The 24,057-nt window shown below is 46.8% G+C and overlaps 1 protein-coding gene across 3 annotated transcripts in view; it reads right to left on the bottom strand.

Annotated features, from left to right (window-relative positions):
• RORA (RAR related orphan receptor A) overlaps positions 1-24,057 on the bottom strand; it is a 667,113-nt gene that overhangs the window by 86,992 nt on the left and 556,064 nt on the right. The window lies entirely within an intron of this gene.

Raw genomic sequence — 24,057 nt, 5'->3', positions numbered from 1 at the left:
AACAAAGATCCGCCTAGTCCAAGCCATGGTCTTCCCTGTAGTTACCTACGGAGGTGAGAGCTGGACCTTAGGGAAGGCTGAGCGAAGGAAGATCGATGCTTTTGAGCTGTGGTGTTGGAGGAAAGTGCTGAGAGTGCCTTGGACTGCAAGAAGATCCAACCAGTCCATCCTCCAGGAAATAAAGCCCGACTGCTCACTGGAGGGAAGGAGACTAGAGACAAAGTTGAAGTACTTTGGTCACATCATGAGGAGACAGGAAAGCCTAGAGAGGACAATGATGCTGGGGAAAGTGGAAGGCAAAAGGAAGAGGGGCCGACCAAAGGCAAGATGGATGGGAGAGAGAGAGGGGACCTCTCAGAGACCTCTCAGAGACCAGGCTTCCCCTCTCCACTCGCTGTCCACGGTTGGGAAGGAAAGAGGGGAGCCAGTTTAAAGCTCTCCCCCTGACTCCAGCAAAAGCAAGGCGGTGGGTCAAAAGATGGTGGTCGACTGTGTCAATAGTTTTTCATTTTCTAATTTTGTCCATTCCCTTATCCACATCATGAGGAGACAGGAAAGCCTAGAGAAGACAATGATGCTGGGGAAAGTGGAAGGCAAAAGGAAGAGGGGCCGACCAAAGGCAAGATGGATGGATGGCATCCTTGAAGTGACTGGACTGACCTTGAGGGAGCTGGGGGTGGTGACGGCCGACAGGGAGCTCTGGCGTGGGCTGGTCCATGAGGTCACGAAGAGTCGGAGACGACTGAACGAATGAACAACAACAACAAACCATGGAAAAATTTGGTTCTAAACTCGTTTTGTTTTTAGGGGGCCCTTGCGTTTCGATTTTAAAAATAATTCTGAAATTTTCCTTTAAAAAATTCGAAATTTATGAAATTTCGTAAAATTACGAATCGATTCGTTAATGGCGGACGAGATTGCGCAATATGCTAAAAAAAAACCTCCAAATGGGACAGGGGAAACTTCTGAAGCTTCCCTCTCCCTCTGTTGTTGACTTCTGAAGCTTCCCTCTCCCTCTGTTGTTGACTGTTGGTGTGATAAAACAAACAACAACAACTATTAAACTTACGAAATAATTACGAAATAATTACGAAATAATTACAAAATAATTACGAAATAAATTTAAAAAATTGTTTCGAATCTTTATTACTCCTCACACAATTCCTGCATGGCTCAATATTGGATCGTAAGCTAATTTAAATACGAATTAATAACGAATTACAAAATTAACGAACGAAACTGCCCAAGCCTTCTTGATATATATTTTCTGTTCGTCGTGGGCGTTCTGTGTGCCATATTTGGTTCAATTCCATCATTGGTTGAGTTCAGAATGTTCTTTGATTGTAGGTGAACTATACATCCCAGTAATTACACTTGCCGCACTTGCTCCCTTGCCTGGCCCGCTTTGGGTCTGGAGGCGTGCCTGAAGACCCCGGCGTGTGCACCAAAAGTCACCTCTTCTCCTGACTTTCTCCTCAGCCATTGGGACCAAGAGAGAGAGAGAGAGAGAGGTGGAGATGCCCACCTTTCCTGAAGGTAGGCGCAAAAACAAAGGAGGGAGCGGAGGTGGGAGATACCTCCAGCCGGAGGGGCTCTCTCTCTCTCTCTCTCTCTCTTGGTCCCAATGGCTGAAGAGAAAGTCAGGAGAAGAGGCGACTTTTGGTGCGCACGCTGGGGTCTTCAGACACGCCTCCAGACCTGAAGCGGGCCAGGCTCGGCGGCTCCGCCCCTTGGCCCACCCGCGGATTGGGGAGAGGAGAGGAGGTGGGTGGAGCGCCGGGGGATCGGGAAAGGGAGCCAGTCATGGGGAAGGGATCGAATGTGGAGAATGATTGAGCGCCGGCTCTGCTCGCGCACCCGGTGGCCTGGTGGAGCAGGAACGAGAGGGGCGAGGCAAGGCTCAAGGGCCCGGCCCCTTTGGGAAGAGGATCTCCTGGCAGTGAGGCAAGAAAGCCGAGGCTCCCCCCGGACTGCTAGGGCTGTTGTGAGCTGAGGGGGCGCTCCTCAAGTGGCGGTCGAGGGGCATTCTCAGAGGCGCCTCTGCGCCCCTGGCAAAAAAAAGTGTTCCACGACCGCTTACTTCGCATAATGGACGAGCTGCCCCTGGGTCAAGCACAGGGAAAGGAGAAGTTCAACCTGAGACTATAGAAAGTCACACTGGCTCTGTATTTAATACTAGAAATCCCAGCAACTACTACTCCCAAATGTCAAGGTCTATTTTCCCCATACTCCATCTGTGTTCACATTTGAGCATATGGAATATTTGTGCCGAGTTTGGTCCGGATCCATCATTGTTTGAGTCCACAGTGCTCTCTGGATGTAGGTGAAGTACAACTCCCAAACTCAAGGTCCATGCCCACCAAACCCTACTAGTGTTTTCTGTTGGTCATGGGAGTCCTGTGTGCCAAGTTTGGTTCAATTCCATCGTTGATGGAGTTCAGAATACTCTTTGATTGTAGTTGAACTATAAATCCCAGCAACTATAACTCCCAAATGACAAAATCAATTTTTTTGAGTGATGGCCACTCCTTGTGTTAGTAGGTGTCTAATGCAAGGGAGTTCTGTGTGCCAAGTTTGGTTCAATGTCATCGTTGTTGGGGTTCAGAATGCTCTTTGATTGGAGGTGAACCATAAATCCCAGCAACTACTACTCCCAAATGTCAAGGTCTATTTCCCCCAAACTCCATCTGTGTTCACATTTGGGCATATGGAATATTTGTGCCAAGTTTGGTCCAGATCCATCATAGCTTGAGTCCACAGTGCTCTCTGGATTGAGGTGAACTACAACTCCCAAACTCAAGGTCCATGCCCACCAAACTCTTCCACAGCAACTACTACTCCCAAATGTCAAGGTCTATTTCCCTTAAACTCCATCTGTGTTCATATTTGGGCATATGGAATATTTGTGCCACGTTTGGTCCAGATCCTTCATTGTTTAAATCCACAGTGCCCTCTGGATGGAGGTGAACTGCAACTCCCAAACTCAAGGTCCATGCCCACCAAACCCTTCCACAGCAACTACTACTCCCAAATGTCAAGGTCTATCCCCCCCCCCCCCCAAACTCCATCTAAGTTCACATTTGGGCATATGGAATATTTGTGCCAAGTTTGGTCCAGATCCGTCATTGTTTGAGTCCACAGTGCTCTCTGGATGTAGGTGAACTACAACTCCCAAACTCAAGGTCCATGCCCACCAAACCCTTCCAGTATTTTCTGTTGGTCATGGGAGAACTGGAAAATAGACCTTGGAAATAGACCTTGACATTTGGGAATCTCGTGGACATTGACCTTGAGTTTTTGGAGTTGTAGTTCACCTATATCCAAACAATGGACTCAAGCAATGATGGGTCTGGATCAAACTTGGCACCAAAACTCAATATGCCCAATATGTGAACACAGATGGAGTTTGGAGAAAATAGACCTTGCCATTTGGGAATTGTAGTTGGTGGGATTTATAGTTCACCTACAATCAAAGAGCATTCTGAACTCCACCAACAGTGAAATCGAACCTAACTTGGCACACAGTACTCCCATGACTGATAGAAAATACTGGAAGGGTTTGGTGGGCATTGACCTTGAGTTTGGGAGTTGTAGTTCACCTACATCCAGAGAGCACTGTGGGCCCAAACAGTGATGGATCTGGACCAAACTTGGCACAAATATTCCATATACCCAAATATGAACTTAGATGGAGTATGGTGGAAATAGACCTTGACATTTGGGAGTCTGGTGGACATTGACAAACAGAATTCCCATGGTAAACAGAAAATGCTGGTAGGGTTTGGTGGGCACTGACCTTGAGTTTTTGGAGTTGTAGTTCACCTCCATCCAGAGAGCACTGTGGGCTCAAACAATGATGGATCTGGACCAAACTTGGCACAAATACTCAATATGCCCAAATGTGAACACAGGTGGAGTTTGGAGATAATAAACCTTGCCATTTGGGAGTTGTAGTTCCTGGGATTTATAGTTCACCCACAATGAAATAGCATTCTGAACTCCACCAATGATAGAATTGGACCAAACTTTCCACACAGAACCCCCAGGACCAACAGAAAATACTATGTTTTCTGATTTTCTTTGGCGACCCCTCTGACACCCCTTGCGACCCCCACAGGGGTCGCGACCCCCATGTTGAGGAACACTGCACTACAGGTAAGGGCTCGGCCTCTTCAATCAAGCAAGGGCTGAGACCTGCCAGGTGACTAGGGAGGAGTTGGCATCTTGTTGGGCAGCTTCTACCTGCCAAGGGTGGGAGAGAGAGAGAGAGAGAAACCAGTGTTGTTCTGGGCCAAGGGTGAGCAGCTCTCGTGTTTTTGCAAATCACATTGTCCACTAGGCAGTGGCCTGAGAACTAATAGTGGGCTGTGCTAATTGGCATAATTACGCTCTGGTTGCATCATAAAATGCTCACACACGCACAACAAACACATATGTGCCCTTCATGCATATTATGCAAAGGAAAAGAATGGTGTAATGCTGCACCACGGCACTGTTTCTTATGACTTCAAAGCATTTTCAATGTGAACAGGGCAAAAATTTGGCCGATCTATGTGCCACGTCCAGCATGGATTCATAGAATTCTAGAGTTGGAAGTCTCCTAGGCCATCCAGTCCAAGCCCCCTACCAAGAAGCAGGAATATTGCATTCAAATCACCCCTGACAGATGGCCATCCAGCCTCTGTTTAAAAGCTTCCAAAGAAGGAGCCTCCACCACACTCCGTGGCAGAGAGTTCCACTGCTGAACGGCTCTCACAGTCAGGAAGTTCTTCCTAAAGGAGACGATGATGCCTGGCTCGAGAGCAGTACGTGTGAAAAATATCTCGTGGACAGCAAGTTAAACATGAGCCAACAATGTGAAATTGGGAGGGATAGCCAATACTCCAGAGGTCCCTGATCAAAGTGGTCCCTGGTCAAGTGGCCAATGGCCAAAATGTTCCCTGGTGAAGTGGTCCCTGGTCAAGTGGCCCCTGGTCCAAGTGGTCCTTGGTCAAAGTGATCCCTGGTCGACGTGGTCCCTGGTCAAGTGGTCCCTGGTCAACGTGCTCCCTGGTCAAAGTGATCCCTGGTCAAGGTGATCCTTGGATAAAGTGGTACCTGGTCAAAGTGGTCCCTGGTCAACGTGGTCCCTGATCAAAGTGATCCCTGGTCAAAGTGATCCTTGGTAAAGTGATCCCTGGTCAAAGTGATCCTTGGTCAAAGTGGCCTGTGGTCAAAGTGGTCCCCGGTCAAGTGGTTCCTGGTCAACGTGGTCCCTGGTCCAAGTGGTCCCTAGTCAAAGTGGTCTCTGGTCAAAGTGGTCCCTGGTCAAGTGGCCCCTGGTCAAAGTGGTCCCTGGTCAACGTGGTCCCTGGTCAAAGTGGTCTGTGGTCAAAGTGGTCCCTGGTCAATGTGGTTCCTGGTCCAAGTGGTCCCTGGTCAAAGTGGTCCCTGGTTAAAGTGGTCCCTGGTCAAAGTGGTCTCTGGTCAAAGTGGTCCCTGGTCAAAGTGGTCCCTGGTCAAAGTCGTCTCTGGTCAAAGAGGTCCCTGGTCAAGTGCCCCCTGGTCAACGTGGTCCCTGGTCCAAGTGGTCCCTAGTCAAAGTGGTCCCTAGTCAAAGTGGTCTCTAGTCAAAGTGGTCCTTGGTCAAGTGGTCCTTGGTCAAAGTGGTCCTTGGTTAAAGTGGTCCTTGGTCAAAGTGGTCCCTGGTTAAAGTGGTCCCTGGTTAAAGTGGTCCCTGGTCAAATTGGGCCCTGGTCAAAGTGGTCCCTGGTCAAGAGGTCCTTGGTCAAAAAAAGGTTGGGAACCACTGTGCTATATGAAGGAACTCTGCTTTTAATGTATGTTATTTTCCAAAACAGATTTTCCAAAACTCTCTGTGTGGTGGAGGCTCCTTCTGTGGAAGCTTTTAGACAGAGGCTGGATGGACATCTGTCGGGGGTGCTTTGAATGCAATTTTCTTGCTTCTTGGCAGAATGGGGTTGGACTGGATGGCCCAGGAGGTCTCTTCCAACTCTTTGATTCTATGATTCTATGAGAGGGTGGGAGACAAAATGAATGTCATGTCTCTCCAAACAGGAATTCTTCCTTCCACCATTTTTTTCCATTGAAGGTTCCATAGATAGAGATGCAACCATTAAATCAAGTTGCAGGCTGATCTTCATGAAACTACGAATGCCTCTCCACCCTTATTCCACCTTTCAGAAGAGAGTATTCTCTGCCGTTGCCCAGATTAGTCATTTCAGGTACATCAATAACTCAAAAAGCAACACACCGAGAGACAACTGCTGTTCCAATGTTCAAAAACTTTCCCAAGTGGTTGGCCTGACTCACCAAAAAAAGGGAGATGTTTACAAGACCAGCCAAGCCAGTTCTTACATCACTCTTGATAAAGCCGGAGGAGATTTCATTAGACTTTCCAATGTATGGGTATGAATTAGTGGTTCTAAGGACAACCAGTGGTCCGCAAGAATGAAAATATGGTTGACGGTCTCACCATTATTACACCGTTGCCTCGAAACCACACGGCAACGAGAGCACCTGGTCTCGCGAAACCGAGGAAACGGGGATGCCAAGACGGGAGAGGAGGACTACCCACGAAAGATTACTACTACCACATCAGCTCTAGATTGTTAAATATTGTTCTCTGTGGGCAAGAAAATGGAGAATACTGGATGGCATATGTTCTGTATCAGAAGCTAGAGCTGATGTGGTCTGTCCAATGCAATTTTCTGAATCAGCACTCCAAATAATCAAACTGAATCTAAAGTTGACCAAAAAGTGATTGGTAACCCTTTTGATACTAATGTTGGAGAGAGGTCCCAAGTCAACATGATCCCTGGTCAAAATGGTCCTTGGTCAAAGTGATCCCTGGTCAAGAGGTCCCTGTTCAAGTGGTCCCTAGTCAAAGTGGTCCCTGGTCAAGTGGTCCTTGATCAAGAGGTCCCTGGACAAAGTGGTCCCTGGACAAAGTGGTCCCTGTTCAAGAGGTCCCTGGTCAAGTGGTCCTTGATCAAAGTAGTCCCGGGTCGAAGTGATCCCTGGTCAAGAGGCCCCTGTTCAAGAGATCCCTGGTCAAAGTGATCTCTAGTCAAGAGGTCCTTGGTTAAGTGGTCCCTGTTCAAGAGGTCTCTGGTCAAGAGTTCCCTGGTCAAGTGGTCCCTTTTCAAGAGGTCCCTGGTCAAGTGGTCCTTGATGAAAGTAGTCCCTGGTCCAAATGATCTCTGGTCAAGAGGCCCCTGTTCAAGTGGTCCCTGGTCAAAGTGGTCTCTGGTCAAGTGGTCCCTAGTCAAAGTGGTCCCTGGTCATGAGTTGCCTGGTCAAGTGGTCCCTGATCAAAGTAGTCCCTGTTTAAGTGGTCCCTGGTCAAAGTGGTCCCTGGTTAAGAGGTTTCGGGTCAAGAGGTGCCTGGTCAAGTGGTCCCTGATCAAAGTAGTCCCTGTTTAAGTGGTCCCTGGTCAAAGTGGTCCCTGGTTAAGAGGTTCCGGGTCAAGAGGTGCCTGGTCAAGTGGTCCCTGATCAAAGTAGTCCCTGTTTAAGTGGTCCCTGGTCAAAGTGGTCCCTGGTTAAGAGGTTTCGGGTCAAGAGGTGCCTGGTCAAGTGGTCTCTGATCGAAGTAGTCCCTGGTCAAAGTGGTCCCTGGTCAACATGGTACCTGTTCAAGAGAACCCTGTTCAAGATATCCCTGTTCAAAGTGGTCCCTGGTCAAGTGGTCCCTGGTCAGAGCGGTCCCTGGTCTAGAGGTCCCTGTTCAACAGATCCCTGGTCAAAGTGGTCCCTGGTCAACATGGGCACTGGTCAAGAGAACCCTGTTCAAGAGATCCCTATTCAAAGTGGTCCCTGGTCAAAGCGGTCCCTGTTCAAGAGGTCCCTGGTCAAGAGATCCTTGGTCAAAGTGGTCCCTAGTCAAAGTAGTCCCTGGTCAAAGTGGTCCTTGGGTCAAGCTGTCCCTGTTCAAGAGTTCCCGGTCAAAGAGGTCTCTGGTCAAATGATCCCTGGTCAAAAAAATGTTGAGAACCACTGGTATAAATAAATAAGCAAATCACTCACATTATCTCTCTTTATCAAGGGCTTCATATTCCGTCTCTTCAACCTGAGTGAGTCACTCAGCAGGCCATTAATTTTAGACCTTCAGCATCCTTGGGTTTATAATGAATGCACTTAGTCCCAAAATAGTGAATGCAACATTAATACACAGACAATGGAGAACGGGTTTGATGGAGCCCGGCATGAAAAGTCACCATTGAGCTGTGCCGTTTCTTGAAAACACGCAGAAGAAGCACCGTCTCGGAAACCACACGTATTTGTATCACCCGTGAAAAGATTTGTACTTTACGACTTCAAAAGGCCGAGATAAAAATTTCAGTGTAAATTACATCTCACAATAACCATTTTGAACCTGTAATTATTTATACCATGTAGATTTCGGAAGCCTGTAATTATTGCTTCGGCTCTTGCTAATGCCTGGCTTATTTCATAATGGCCGACACGAGTTCGACCGAAAGGAATTAGCCCCAGTCTTAAAATCTGTTTATGTTCAATGCTATGCAATCACAGGAGCTGTAATTTTCCAAGGTCTTTTGCATTCTCGCCAAAGGACCCAGGAATTCATAGCATTGAGCCATGGCAGTTAAAGTGGCGTTGAACTGCATTAATTCCACAGTGCAGACACACCATTTTGTCTCAGAAAAACTCAGGTTGACATAAGTAAGAACTTAGTTGAAAGCAAACAACAACAACAACAACAACAGGTTCTAGAACAGTGGTTCTCAACCTGGGGGTCACGACCCCTGGAGGGGTCACGAGGGAGTGTCAGAGGGGTCACTAAAGACCACCCGAAAACACAGTATTTTGTGTTAGTCATGGGGATTCTACGTGGAAAGTTTGGCCCCATTCTGTTGTTGGTGGGGTTCAGAATGCTCCTTGGTTGTAGGTGAACGACAAATCCCAGCAACTACAATTCCCAAATGGCAAGGTCTATTTTCTCCAAACTCCACCAGTGTTCACATATTGGGTATATTGAGTATTTGTGCCAAGTTTGGTCCAGATCCATCATTGCTTGAGTCCACTGTCTGGATATAGGTGAACTACAACTCCAAAAACTCAAGGTCAATGTCCACCAGACTCCCAAATGTCAAGGTCTATTTCAACCATACTCCATCTAAGTTCATATTTGGGCATATGGAATATTTGTGCCAAGTTTGGTCCAGATCTATCACTGTTTGGGCCCACAGTGCTCTCTGGATGTAGGTGAACTACAACTCCAAAAACTCAAGGTCAATGTCCACCAGACTCCCAAATGTCAAGGTCTATTTCCACCATACTCCATCTAAGTTCATATTTAGGCATATGGAATATTTGTGCCAAGTTTGGTCCAGATCTATCACTGTTTGGGCCCACAGTGCTCTCTGGATGTAGGTGAACTACAACTCCAAAAACTCAAGGTCAATGTCCACCAGACTCCCAAATGTCAAGGTCTATTTCCACCATACTCCATCTAAGTTCATATTTGGGCATATGGAATATTTGTGCCAAGATTGGTCCAGATCCATCACTGTTTGGGCCTACAGTGCTCTCTGGATGTAGGTGAACTACAACTCTAAAAACTCGAGATCAATGCCCACCAAACCCTTCCAGTATTTTCTATCAGTCATGGGAGTACTGTGTGCCAAGTTAGGTTCGATTTCACTGTTGGTGGAGTTCAGAATGCTCTGTGATTGTAGGTGAACTATAAATCCCACCAACTACAATTCCCAAATGTCAAGGTTTATTTGTTTTCTCTCTGTTTGTAGGTGAACTATAACTCCAAAACTCAAGGTCAATGCCCACCAAACCCTTCCAGTATTTTCTGTTGGCCATGGGAGTTCTGTGTGCCAAGTTTGGTTCAATTCCATCGTTGGTGGAGTTTAGAATGCTCTTTGATTGCAAGTGAACTACAAATCCCAGCAACCACAACTCCGAAATGACAAAATCAAGCCGCCACCTCCCAACCTCACCAGTATTCAAATTTGGGCGTATCGGGTATTTGTGCCAAATTTGGTCCAGTGAATGAAAATCCATCCTGCATATCAGATATTTACATTACGATTGATAACAGTAGCAAAATGACTGTTATGAAGTAGGAAGGAAAATAATTTTATGGTTGGGGGTCACTACAACATGCAAAATTGTATTAAGGGGTCGCAGCATGAGGACGGTTGAGAAACCCTGTTCTAGAATCTATGATTCTAACTGGTTCTTATGCCTCCCATGGGCAGCAGTTTACAAACCTCTATTGCGTTGCTATCTGCTATATCGGTGGTTCCCAACCTGTGGTCCGTGGACCTCCAGTGGTCTTCAAGAATGAAAATATGGTCCATGGCTGCACCATTGAAACACCATTGCTTTGAAATCATGCGGCAACGAGAGCTCTGGTCTCACCCAACCCTCTTATAGTACCGAGAAAACGAGGATGCCGGGAAGGGAGATGCTGACTACCCACAAAATATTACTATGACCACATAATAATAATAATAATAATAATAATAATAATAATAATAATAATAATGGTCAAAGTGGTCCCTCGTCCAAGTAGTCAAAGTGATCCTTGGTCAAAGTGATTCCTGGTCACAGTGGTTCCTGGTCAAATTGGTTCTTGGTCCAAGTGGTCCTTGGTCAAAGTGGTCCCTGGTTAAAGTGGCTCATGGTCCAAGTGGTCGCTGGTCAAAGTGGTTCTGGTCAAGTGGTCCCTGGTCTAAGGGGTCCCTGGTCAAAGTGATCCTTGGTCAAAGTGGTTCCTGGTCAAATTGGTTCTTGGTCCAAGTGGTCCTTGGTCAAAGTGATCCCTGGTCAAAGTGGTACCTAGTCAAAGTGGTCCCTGGTTAAAGTGGCTCATGGTCCAAGTGGTCCCTGGTCAAAGTGGTTCTGGTCAAGTGGCCCCTGGTCAACGTGGTCCCTGGTCAAATTGGTCCCTGGTTAAAGTGGTCTCAACTCAAAGTGGTCCTTGGTCAAGTGGTCCCTGGTCAAATTGGTCCCTGGTCAAAGTGGTCCCTGGTCAAAGTGGCCCTTGGTCAAAGTGGCCCTTGGTCAAAGTGGTCCTTGGTCAACGTGGTCCCTGGTCAAGTGGTCCCTAGTCAAAGTGGTCCTTGGTCAAAGTGGCCCTTGGCCAAAGAGGTCCCTGGTCAAAATGATCTTTGGTCAAAGTGAACCCTGGTCAAAGTGGTTCTTGGTCAAAGTGGTTCCTGGTCAAAGTGATCCTTGGTCAAAGTGGGTCAAAGTGATCCTTGGTCAAGTGATCCCTGGTCAAAGTTGTCCCTGGTCAAAGTGGTCCTTGGTCAAAGTGGTCCTTGGTCAAAGTGGTCCTTGGTCAAGTGGTCCCTGGTCAAATTGGTCCCTGGTCAAATTGGTCCTTGGTCCAAGTGGTCCCTGGTCAAAGTGGTCCTTGATCTAAGTGGTCCCCAGTCAAATTGGTCATTGGTCAAGTGGTCCCTGGTCAAAGTGGTCCCTAGTCAAAGTGGTCCCTGGTCAAAGTGTTCCTTGGTCAAAGTGGTCCCTGGTCAACGCCCTGGTCCAAGTGGTTCCTGGTTAAAGTGGTGTCTAGTCAAAGTGGTCCCTGGTCAAAGTGTTCCTTGGTCAAAGTGGTCCCTGGTCAACGCCCTGGTCCAAGTGGTTCCTGGTTAAAGTGGTGTCTAGTCAAAGTGGTCCCTGGTCAAAGTGGTCCCTGGAGTGTGGTGGAGACTCCTTCTGTGGAAGCTTTTAAACAGAGGCTGGATGGACATCTGTCGGAGGTGCTTTGAATGCAATATTCCTGCTTTTTGGTAGGGGGTTGGACTAGATGGCCCATGAGATCTCTTCCAACTCTAGGGTTCTATGATCTTTACAACATGCCAGAAACAAGTTCCTTTTAAGCCTTCAAGTTCTGAGGCCCAAAACCATTGAAAAGACATCAGCAGAACATGAGATATTATCCATATTTCCATAAAAAGAAAAGACAATATGGAAGATTACTTGCTGTTTAAAAAAAATGCTTGTGGAAGCGTTATGTAAGAAGGGTAATAAAACAAGAGATCAAAATATGATTTACTCAGGATATATTGCTTGTAAAAGGAACCCAGTTGGGTGGATTCTGGGCAGATCTGAGAAGATACCATTGTTTGCTCTGGGTTGCTTTGGGCTGTTATATAAGAGGCCATCACAAGTTACCTGGTTGCAAGCAATTACAGGATGCCACTCTCGTAATTTGTGGGTGGACACCCACACTTGAACAACCGTTTCCCAACCGCAGTCCAGCTCATGTGATACGTCAGCCTTGTCCTCCAATTATGTAAAAGAATAATCGTTGCGCCACAGATACCAACCTCCCTGGGATGCATGGCAAATGGGACAGAAGGACACTTGGCACACCATGGTTTCCAAATATTATATGGAAGGGAGGCAAGCATTCCATCCAAGTCTGGCCATATGCAATTAACCCGGGATTAGCACAGCCGTAATTATCCCCTGCCCTGATAGGGTGATGTAAAACTAATATCGCACACCGATTCTCAAAGCCCTTGCTAGAAACCTACAGCGGATTGTTGTGGAGGCCCAAATACCAATTGTCTCCTCCCAAAAGAAGAATTCAAAACAATCTTGACGGATTAGAGAGAAGAGTGGCCAAAACTAACAAAATGAAGTTCAACAGTGACAAATGCAAGAGACTCCACTTAGGCAGATAAAGCGAAATGCAAAGATACAGAATGGGGGATGATGAGGCCTGGCTCGAGAGCAGGACGTGTGGAAAAGAGCTTGGGGTCCTCGCGGACAACAAGTTAAACATGAGCCAATGGGATTTTGGCCTGCATCAATAGGAGCCTAGTATCTAGATCAGGGGTCCTCAAACCGCGGCCCGCGGGCCACTTCCGGCCCGCCAAGAACACTTATCTGGCCCATGGAGGAGCCCCCCCCCCCCACACACACACAGTGCCCCTCCCTTGGCAGGCTCACCCTATCCGTCAGGCCTGATGGGCAGCGTGAGCCAGGCAAGGGCGGCTGCCCCGCGCAGCCTACTCTCGTGTAAAGCACCTTGTGAGGCGCTTCACGTGAGAGTAGGCTGCACGGTGCTGTTCCTCCCTTGGCTGGCTCATGTAATCTGTCAGGCCCGATGGGCTGCCCTGGCGCTCCATGCAGTCATGCCAACCAAATGACCTTTGAGGTGTCTACAGAAACGTGGACTGTCTACAGACATCACATGCAACTCCTGGAACGATTCCATCAGCGCTGCTTCCGGAAAATCCTGCAGATCTCCTGGGAAGACAAGCGGACAAACGTCAGCGTGCTGGAAGAAGCAAAGACCACCAGCATTGAAGCGATGGTCCTCTGCCATCAACTCCGCTGGGCCAGCCACGTTGTCCGGATGCCTGACCACTGCCTCCCAAAGCAGTTGCTCTACTCTGAACTCAAGAATGGAAAACGGAACGTTGGTGGACAGGAAAAGAGATTTAAAGATGGCCTCAAAGCCAACCTTTAAAACTCTGGCATAGACACTGAGAATTGGGAAGCCCTGGCCCTTGAGCGCTCCAGCTGGAGGTCAGCTGTGACGAGCAGTGCTGCAGAATTCGAGGAGGCACGAGTGGAGGGTGAAAGAGAGAAACGTGCCAGGAGGAAGGCGCGTCAAGCCAACCCCAACCGGGACCGCCTTCCACCTGGAAACCAATGCCCTCACTGTGGGAGAAGATGCGGGTCAAGAATAGGGCTCCACAGCCAGCTACGAACCCACAAGGAAATGCAAAATGGAAGACCATCTTACTCGTCCAACGAGGGATCGCCTAAGTAAGTAAGTAAATGGTGGAGTTCAGAATGCTCTTTGGTTGTAAGTGTACTCAGAGGCGACCCTAGGTAATTTTCAAACAGTATTTCGGCGCCCCCCCCCCCCCAAACCAATCAGTGATATATATTTTCTGTTCTTTGTGGGAGTTCTGTGTGCCATATTTGGTTCAATTCCATCATTGGTGGAGTTCAGAATGCTCTTTGGTTGTAAGTGTACTCAGAGGCGACCCTAGGTAATTTTCAAACAGTATTTCGGCGCCCCCCCCCCCCCAAACCAATCAGTGATATATATTTTCTGTTCTTTGTGGGAGTTCTGTGTGCCATATTTGGTTCAATTCCATCATTGGTGGAGTTCAGAATGCTCTTTGGTTGTAAGTGTACTCAGAGGCGGCCCTAGGTAATTTTCAAACAGTATTTTGGCGCCCCCCCCCCCCAAAAAAAAACAATCACTGATATATATTTTCTGTTCGTCGTGGGAGTTCTGTGTGCCATATTTGGTTCAATTCCATCATTGGTGGAGACACAGTGAAGACATCTGCCCTTGTGCTTTGCTACTCTGCTGCTGAGTACGCATGCCCAGTGTGGAACACATCTCACCACGCTAAAACAGTAGATGTGGCTCATGGGGTGCCAACGATGTGGCCAACGATTGAAGGCAACAATGCTGTAAGAGCAGAGGTAATTTTCAAGTGTAAGCAAACAGTATTTTGGCGCCCCCCTCCCAAACCAATCACTGATATATATTTTCTGTTCGTTGTGAGAGTTCTGTGTGCCATATTTGGTTCAATTCCATCATTGGTGGAGTTCAGAATGTTCTTTGATTGTAGGTGAACTATACATTAGGGCTGGGTAACAACGGAAAAAATTGTTTCTAAACTCGTTTCGTTTTTAGGGGGTCCATTGCGTTTCGTTTTTTAAAAGAATTCCGAATTTTCCTTTAAAATTTTTTCGTTATTTACGAAATTTCGAATTGATTCGTTAATGGAGGACGTGATTGCGCAATACGCTAAAAAAACCCCCTCCAAATGGGAGAGGGGGAACTTCTGAAGCTTCCCTCTCCCTCTGTTGTTGACTGTTGGTGTGATAATTATATATTTTTTTCCACTGATAACACAAACAACAACTATAAAACTTGCACCAGACGTACGGAAATAATAACGAAACAATTTCGAAATGATTTCGAAACGATTTCGAACTGATTACGAAACAATTACGAAATAAATTGAAAAATTCGTTTCGATTTTTAGTTTCTCCTGCATGGCTCAATATCGGATCGTAAACTAATTTAAATACGAATCAATAATGAATTAGGAAATTAACGAACGAAACCGCCCAGCCCTACTATACATCCCAGTAACTACAACTCACATATGTCACGGCCTATTTCCCCCAAGAGCACCTCAAGAGCGCCCCTGGGCAACATCAACTCTACCGTGAATGCTTACTCTGCGTAAGGGCTGAGCCGCCCCTGTGTAAGAGTGGTAAACATCAGATGGCTATGAAAAGCAGCGAAGCAGATTGGGATTGTTGTCCTTCTGGCCAGAGTCAAGCCTGGAGGGACGAAGCAGGAAGCCGTGCAGAATTACCCATTCCGAGGCTAATTTATCTCTTCCTAGGCAAAACTTAGCGGAGGTGTTATTTATAAAACACAAGAGGGATTTGTTTCTCTCGAAAACCTATTTAAATTTCCCTTCCAAACAAAATTAAAGGTAACTTCAGTTGACATGACAACGTTTTCAAAAGCATCACCTCTCGCGCAGACACAACATCAGTCAGAATAGGTAATTCCGTGCATAATGATGCCACGCCAAAGTTGCACAAGGCAGAGGGGGAAGAAAGAAGGCAAACAAACAAGGAAACTGAAAGAACTTGACATGTTATTTCAAACGCCTTGGCTTGGCAGGCTGCAACATCCTCTCTCGTTTGGAGAGCCGCATTTCCATATGAACACAGCTTTCTCCCAGCAAATATAGTAGCCGAATGCAGGCGGACAATGCCGTGTTGGCGACGAGCCACGGGGGACAGAATGAACTTGCCTGCCCTGTATCAAGTATCCTGGTAGGAACATAATCCTTCCTCTGTTCTGCAAATATCTGAGCATGGAGGGCAAATGAGGACACGTCTTACAAGAGGCCAACACCAATCCCAGGGCTGGAAAGGAGATACGAGGAGCGAGCCTGGGAAAAAAACGGTGCTTCCTTGCCTTGCATTTAGAAAAAGGGGCTGCCCTGTGCAATGGCAGGGGAAGAAGTCCATGTTCTGGCCTTCTCCCAAAGAATAACATGGTGGGTTGTTGTAGGGTTTTTGGGCTGTATGGCCATGGTCTAGAGCAGTGGTTCTCAACCTTCCTAATGCTGCGACCCCTCAATACAGTTCCTTATGTTGTGGTGACCCCCAACAATAACATCATTTTCATTGTTACTTCACAACTGTAATTTTGCTGCTGTTGCGAATCATGTTGTAAATATCCGATATGCAGGATGTATTTTCATTCATTTGGAACAAATACTCGATACACCCAAATTTGAATACTGGGGGGGGGGGGGGGGGGGGGGGTTGAGGGGAGGATTGATTTTGTCATTTGGGAGTTGTAGTTCCTGGGATTTATAGTTCACCTACAATATCAAAGGGCATTCTGAACTCCACCAATTATGGAATTGAACCAAACTTGGGACACAGAGCTCCCATGACCAACCGAAAATACTGGAAGGGTTTGGTGGGCATTGACCTTGGGTTTAGGAGTTGTAGTTCACCTACATGCAGAGAGCACAGATGCATCTGGACCAAACTTGGCACGAATACTCAATATGCCCAAATGTGGACACTGGTGGAGTTTGGGGAAGCTAGATCTTGACATTTGGGAGTTGTAGTTGCTGGGATTTATAGTTCACCTACAATCAAAGAGCATTCTGAACTCCACCAATGACAGAATTGGGCCAAACCTCCCACATGGAACCCCTACGGCCATCAGAAAATACTATGATTCTATGATTCTATGAAAGAGTGTGCTGGTACAACTGTGTTTGCTTGCAGCCCAAGGCTTGGGATTCATGAAATATACCACCATGATTGTTTTCCATTTTTAACATCACCTGAATACCTGCTGGTGGAGACAGCCATGGCACAGTGAATGCAATGTACCTTTCAAAAAGCACCATGTTGTTGTATTGTCGAAGTCTTTCATAATAGTAGGAAAATTACAGTTATGAACCCTATATGGTTCCGGCCCAGTGTATCTGTCCGAACGCATCTCCCTCTACGTCCCGCATCGGAGCTTAAGATCTTCTTGGGAGGCCCTGCTCTCGGCCCCGCCTCTATCACAAGCGAGATTGGCGGGGACGAGGAGCAGGGCCTCCTCGGTGGTGGCCCCTCACCTGTGGAACTCACAGGGAAATTAGGTCATCGACATCCCTCCTTTCCTTCAGAAGGAAATTAAAAACATGGATTTGGGACCAGGCGTTTGGGTAATCTGGCAGACAGATAAAGGGCAACGACGACTGATAGGAATTGACAATGTGGAATGAATTTATGGATTCTGAGCTGGCGAACGCTGAGCATGAGATTGGTATTATTGATTGTGATATATAATTGATTGTTTTAATTGTTAGAACTGTTTTAATTGCTGTTTATATATGTTTATCTGTACTATTGTGTAGGCATCAAATTGTGCCTTTTGTAAGCCGCCCTGAGTCCCCACTCGGGGGTTGAGAAGGGCGGGGTACAAGTACGTGAAATAAATAAATAAATAAATAAAGTAGCAATGAAAATAATTTTATGGTTGAGGGGTCACCACAACATGAGGAACTGTATTAAGGGGTCGCGGCATTCGGAAGGTTGAGAAACACTGCACTAGACATCTCCCTGCTGATGAGGATGCTTTTTAGTTGGAGATCCTGAACTGCACAGGGGGTTGGACTAGATGGCCCATGAGGCCCCTTCTGATGTTATGAATCTGTCATCTTACGACTCCAACCTGCTGATTGGAGATGCATTGGGAAGATCCAGAGATGACACTATCTAGCTGCGTTCCTCAAGATTCCAGGAGCAGATTTGGAACAGATGCATCCATTTTCCATCGGGGAAACATAATTAGATCTCCAGAGGGAAACCCATGTTTGCCTGTTTGTAGCAAAAACATGGAAGCGTCTTGTGATGCCTTAAAGACTTACAAAACTTAATTCTGCAACCACAAATCCAGAAATTAGAAACTGGAGCCAATTAGTGGGCCGCACATTGATTTCTCTCTCTTTTTAAATGCTAAACAGGCATGCTTTGAGAGTTTCTGTGATGAATTTGACATGGACTACTAAAGAGAGTTGGAAACAACTCCACGAATAGGGAAGGAAGGAGTTTCTAGAAGGACAAGAGTTGAAGGTCATGCAGAGAAAATTTCGGCCTCGTCATGCCAGTGCCAAACTGCAACACCTACACAAGTGAATCTCTTCTTGGACTCCACCTTCAAAAGAAGCCAGACGTCTTAATTTTAGGCTCTGAAAGACCAGGCACATACTGTGGTGCAACAAGGCATGTTGGAAATTGGTAAACACAACAAGAATGGCCATCACACTGGAAAAAAATCAACTTCTATCCCCATACCAAAAAAGAGAAATTCTAAAGAATGCTCAAACAACAGACTGGTTCAAGATTGGGAAAGGAGTATGGAAGGGCTGTATATAGGCTTGGGCGGTTTCGTTCGTTAATTTCGTAATTCGTTATTATTTCATATTTAAATTAGCTTACGATCCAATATTGAGCCATGCAGGAATAGTGTGAGGAGTAAATTAGATTCGAAACAATTTTTTCAATTTATTTCGTAATTGTTTTGTTATTATTTCGAAATTATTTCGTAATTATTTCGTAATTATTTTCGCATGTCTGGTGCAAGTTTTATAGTTGTTGTTTGTTTTATCACACCAACAGTCAACAACAGAGGGAGAGGGACGCTTCAGAAGTTCCCCCTGCCCCATTTGGAGGGTTTTTTAGCATATTGCGCGATCGCGTCCGCCATTAACGAATCAATTTGTAATTATACGAAATTTCGTAAATTTTGAAATTTTTAAAAGGAAAATTTCGGAATTCTTTTAAAAAACGAAACGCGATGGACCCCTAAAAACGAAACGAGTTTAGAAACAATTTTTTTTCCGTTGTTACCCAGGCCTAGCTGTATACTTTCTGTTGTTTAACATCTCTATGCGACCACTTGCTCAGCTGGTTCGAGGTTTTGGGCTTGAGTGTTATCAGTACGCCGATGACACTCAGCTGGTGCTGAAGATGGAAGGCCGACCGTACTCTGTACCCGATTGTTTCCCTCAGTGCCTCGAGGCCGTGACTGGATGGCTGCGTGCCAGCAGGTTGAGGGTGAATCCAGCAAAGATGGAGATCCTATGGCTGGGTCAACCAGGCAGTGGGGATATCCAGCTGCCTACCCTGGATGGCGAGGCGTTACGCCTGTCATCGTTGGTAAAGAGTCTGGGAGTCCTTTTGGACCCTCTGCTGAGGATGGAGGCCCAGGTCTCTCTCCGCCGTGAGCAGAACCGCCTTTTTCATCTGCGGCAGGCTAGATGGCTGACCCCCTCCCTGTCCAGGGACAACCTAGCTACGGTGATCCAGGCCACGGTCATCTCAAGACTGGACTACTGTAACGCCCTCTACATTGGCCTCCCTCTGTCGGTGATCCAGAAGCTCAAGTTGGTACAAAATGCAGCTGCTCGGCTTCTTGCGGGAATTCCGATGAGATGCCACATCACCCCAATCTTACTACAGCTGCATTGGTTACCCATTGAGCACCGGATCACTTTCAAAGGGATGGTCCTCACCTTTAAGGCCTTGCATAGTCTGGGGCCGATGTACCTGAGGGACCGCCTCACCCCCTCCCAACCCCAGAGATCCCTCCGTTCTGAGGACCAAGATCTATTGGAAATTCCCAATGTCAAGACCTTGCGCCTAACAGCAACCAGGCGCAGAGCCTTCACAGCAGTGGCACCATCACTCTGGAACACTCTTCCACCCGAAGTCCGTGCCTTGCGGGACTTATCAGCTTTCCGCAGGGCTTGTAAGACGTATCTGTTTCGACAGGCTTTTCATGTTTGATATTGCTGTTTTTAAATTGTTTTAAATTGTTTTTAAATTGTGTTAGATTTTAGCCATTTTTGTAAGCCGCTCCGAGCCCCAGGGGAGTGGCGGCATAGAAGTTTGAATAATTAATTAATTAAATACTCTCACCCAACCTATTGTATGCAGAACAAATCATGCGATGTGCGGGGCTTGACGAATGCAAGGCTGGGGTTAAAATTGCTGGAAGGACCATTAACAATCTTAGATATGCGGATGATACCACTTTGACGGCTGAAAGTGAGGAGGAGCTGAGGAGCCTTCTCAGCAAGGTGAAAGAAGGTAGTGCAAAGTGGGATTTCTGGGAGTTGTAGGCCAAAACACCTGGAGACCCACAGGTTGAGAACCACAGGCCTAGTGGATGGGCTTCACTGTGTTTACCTCTTTGGGGTTCCGCTTCCTCAGCATGAGACAATGGCTATTTCTACAATAAGATTTTATTTTACTTTAGACGAGTCTATATAAATAAAAATGTTCGTTTGTGGGATTAACAGAACGCAAAAACCACTGGACGAATTGGCACCAAATTAGGGCACAAGACACCCAACAGCCCAATGTACGTCCTTCACTCAAAAAAATGATTTTGTCATTTGTGAGTTGTAGTTGCTGGGATTTATAGTTCATCTACAATGAAAGAGCATTCTGGACCCCACCAATGATGGAATTGAACCAAACTTGGCACACAGTTCTCCCATGACCAACAGAAAATACTGGAAGGGTTTGGTGGAGAGTGTCCTTTGGTTTTGGAGTTGTACTTCACCTACATCCAGAGATCACTGTGGACTCAAATAATGATGGATCTGGACCAAACTCTACACCAGGGATCCTCAAACTCAGGCCCAGGGGCCGAATACGGCCCTCCAAGGTCATTTACCCAGCCCTCGCTCAGGGTCAACCTAAGTCTAAAACGACTTGAAAGCACACAACAACAACAACAATCCTATCTCATCAGCCAAAAGGAGGCCCACATTTCCCATTGAAATACTAATAAGTTTATATTTATTATAAACGCGGAACAATGGCTTCAAACTACAAGAGAGGAGATTCCATCTGAACATGAGGAAGAACTTCCTGACTGTGAGAGCCGTTCAGCAGTGGAACTCTCTGCCCTGGAATGTGGTGGAGGCTCCTTCTTTGGAAGCTTTTAAACAGAGGCTGGATGGCCATTTGTCAGGGGTGATTTGAATGCAATATTCCTGCTTCTTGGCAGAATGGGGATGGACTGGATGGCCCATGAGGTCTCTTCCAACTCTTTGATTCTATGATTCTATATTTGCTAAAATTGTTCTTTGTTTTAATTATTGTATTGTTTTTAAGTGTTTTTTTTGTACTACTTTTGTTGACAGGTGATTAGATGTCCTTGTTTCACCTCTCAACAAATGTTTGCTCTAGGCACTGTCAGGCCATTATATGCTAATCAAAGTGGTCAGTTGAAACATTCACACCTAGCTCCAGCGGACAAGAGTCCTTTGTCCCACCCTGGTCATTCCACAGATATATAAACCCCTTTTTCCTGTTTCCAACAGACCTCACTACCTCTGAGGATGCTTGCCATAGATGCAGGCGAAACGTCAGGAGAGAATGCCTCTAGACCATAGCCATATAGCCCGAAAAAAAACTACAACAAGCCAGTGATTCCGGCCATGAAAGCCTTCGAAAATTCAACAAAATTACATCACAATAAAATACACAGAGTAACAAGATAAAATAAACAATGCAAAATAACATAATAGAAAGTCGAACAGAATGGGTGGGCCAAATGCACAAGATAAAATGATAAAACCCTGGATGAGAAAGGAGTAGAAAAAGTGTATTTGTGAGGGAGGAGCTCAAAAAGGACGACCAGTGGGATTAGGCTCCTCAGTATTTTCCTTTTCTCCCACATACACAGAACATCCCACCTCTTGCTGGTTAGTTTTGCATCAGGGGCGGCTCGTCCATTACGCGTAGTAAGCGGACGCAGAACCCTTTTTTTTGCCAGGGGTGCAGAGGCGCCTCTGTAAATGCCCCTCGACCGCCACTTGAGGAGCGCCCCCTCAGCTCACAACAGCCCTAGCAGTCCGGGGGGAGCCTCGGCTTTCTTGCCTCGCTGCCGGGCGATCCTCTTCCCAAAGGGGCCGGGCCCTTGAGCCTCGCCTAGCCCCTCTCGTTCCTGCTCCACCTGGCCACCGGGTGCACGAGCAGAGCCAGTGCTCAATCGTTCTCCGCGTTCGATCCCTTCCCCATGACCGGCTCCCTTTCCCGATCCCCCGGCGCTCCACCCGCCTCCTCTCCTCTCCTCAATCCGCGGGTGGGCCAAGGGGCGGAGCCGCCACGCCTGGCCCGCTTCGGGTCCAGAGGTGTGTCTGAAGATCCCAGCGTGCGCACCAAAAGTCACCTCTTCTCCTGACTTTCTCTTCAGCCATTGGGACCAAGAGAGAGAGAGAGAGAGAGAGCCCATCTGGCTGGAGGTATCTCCCATCTCCGCTCCCTTCTTTGTTTTTGAGCTTACCTTCAGGAAAGGTGGGCATCTCCACCTACCTCTCTCTCTCTCTCTCTCTTGGTCCCAATGGCTGAGGAGAAAGTCAGGAGAAGAGGTGACCTTTGGTGCACACGCTGGGGGTCTTCAGATGTTGCATCCCAGTTCAAGAAACGAGACCATAAGATTAAATCCACCACACTGGACTGTAGGAAAAGCAATCCTTGTTTATTTATGAAAAATTGGTTACAAAAGAAAGATAAATGCAAAGTCAAAAAGCCACAGAAAAACACAGCAGTCAGTAGAATCTCTGAATTTGAGCAAAATTTCAAAAGCCACAATACAAGAACCAGGAATCTGTTAGCCTTTTACTAACCATGAACTTGATAACTAAGCCTCTGGGATTACCGGCCATAAAACACAGGAATTCTGCCAAGGCACAGCCACAGTCCCAAACGTTGCTTGATCTAAAGAGGCACCCGGCAGGAGGCTTCTTTAACCGAAGAAGCTATTCTTTGAAACGCCCCTTGACTTTGACGTCTGGGCCTCTCTCTCCTGTAAACGATGTGACCTTCGTAGAAACTGGGAAATATTTCTGTCTCTAACTATCTGTTCTCTTCGGTCCTCATTAAAAAACCCAGGTGGAGAGATATCACGGCTAACTTCCAAAACATTTTCCTCCAGCTGTTGGGTTTCGTTTTCATCCCCGCTGACCTCTGCATCAACAACACATTCCACACTGTCAGTCAGGGAGAGCTTGCTCAGTTGGAAAAACTATCAGAGAATCTGGTTCACACAGATCAGGATCAGGCTGAACCCCAACATCAAGCACGCCTCTGGACCCAAAGCGGGCCAAGCAAGGGAGCAAGTGAGGCAAGTGTAGTTACTGGGATGTATAGTTCACCTACAATCAAAGAGCATTCTGAACTCCACCAATGATGGAATTGAACCAAATATGGCACACAGAACTCCCACGACGAACAGAAAATATATATCAATGATTGGTTTGGGGGGGGGGGGGGCGGCAAAATACTGTTTGCTTACCTTTGAAAATTACTTAGGGCCGCCTCTGCTTTGCATTGTAATTATGTAAGACCACCGTGCAGGTGCAGGTAAAAGAGACATGGCCCACAGAACTGCAGAATCGGAATTTGGCACCAACCGAGTTTTTGCAGCCAGATTGTAGTGCGCAGCCCTCCTATTTTGCAAAATCCACTCTGCTCCTTGGAGGGGGTGGTGACTGCGGAGAAAGGATGGGGCAGAAGGAGCCAAGCCACAAAGCATCGCTCGCTGACACTGGGAATCTTTTGTTCATTCATTGCTTTCCAGCTTCTGAGATTACTGCCGGCATTGCCCACACACTTACAAACGTATCTATGCCGCCACACGGATAAACCCAGAAAGTTGCAAAGAAAGAAAAGAAGGACGGAAGGGAAAGAAAAGAAATCTGTCAAAAACTGACTTCTGGAGCCGAAACCATATTCTGTGTTTCTTTTTCTCCTGCACTTCTACAGAATTCACAACGTTCAGGTCGACATGAACATGCAAGCAATTGATCGCCGGGGCTTGAGAAGAATACAAGCAATGGGATTTTCGCCTGCGTCAATAGGAGCCTAGTGTCTAGATCTAGATCTGATGATGATGATGATGAAGCAGTACCTACTGATCCTCTCACATTTGCATGTTTTCAAACTACTAGGTTGGCAGAAGCTGGAGATAACGGT

The sequence above is a fragment of the Anolis sagrei genome, chromosome 9, assembly GCF_037176765.1.
Source record: "Anolis sagrei isolate rAnoSag1 chromosome 9, rAnoSag1.mat, whole genome shotgun sequence".
Taxonomy (NCBI): Eukaryota; Metazoa; Chordata; class Lepidosauria; order Squamata; family Dactyloidae; genus Anolis; species Anolis sagrei.
This window is presented reverse-complemented; position numbering and strand designations above follow the sequence as displayed.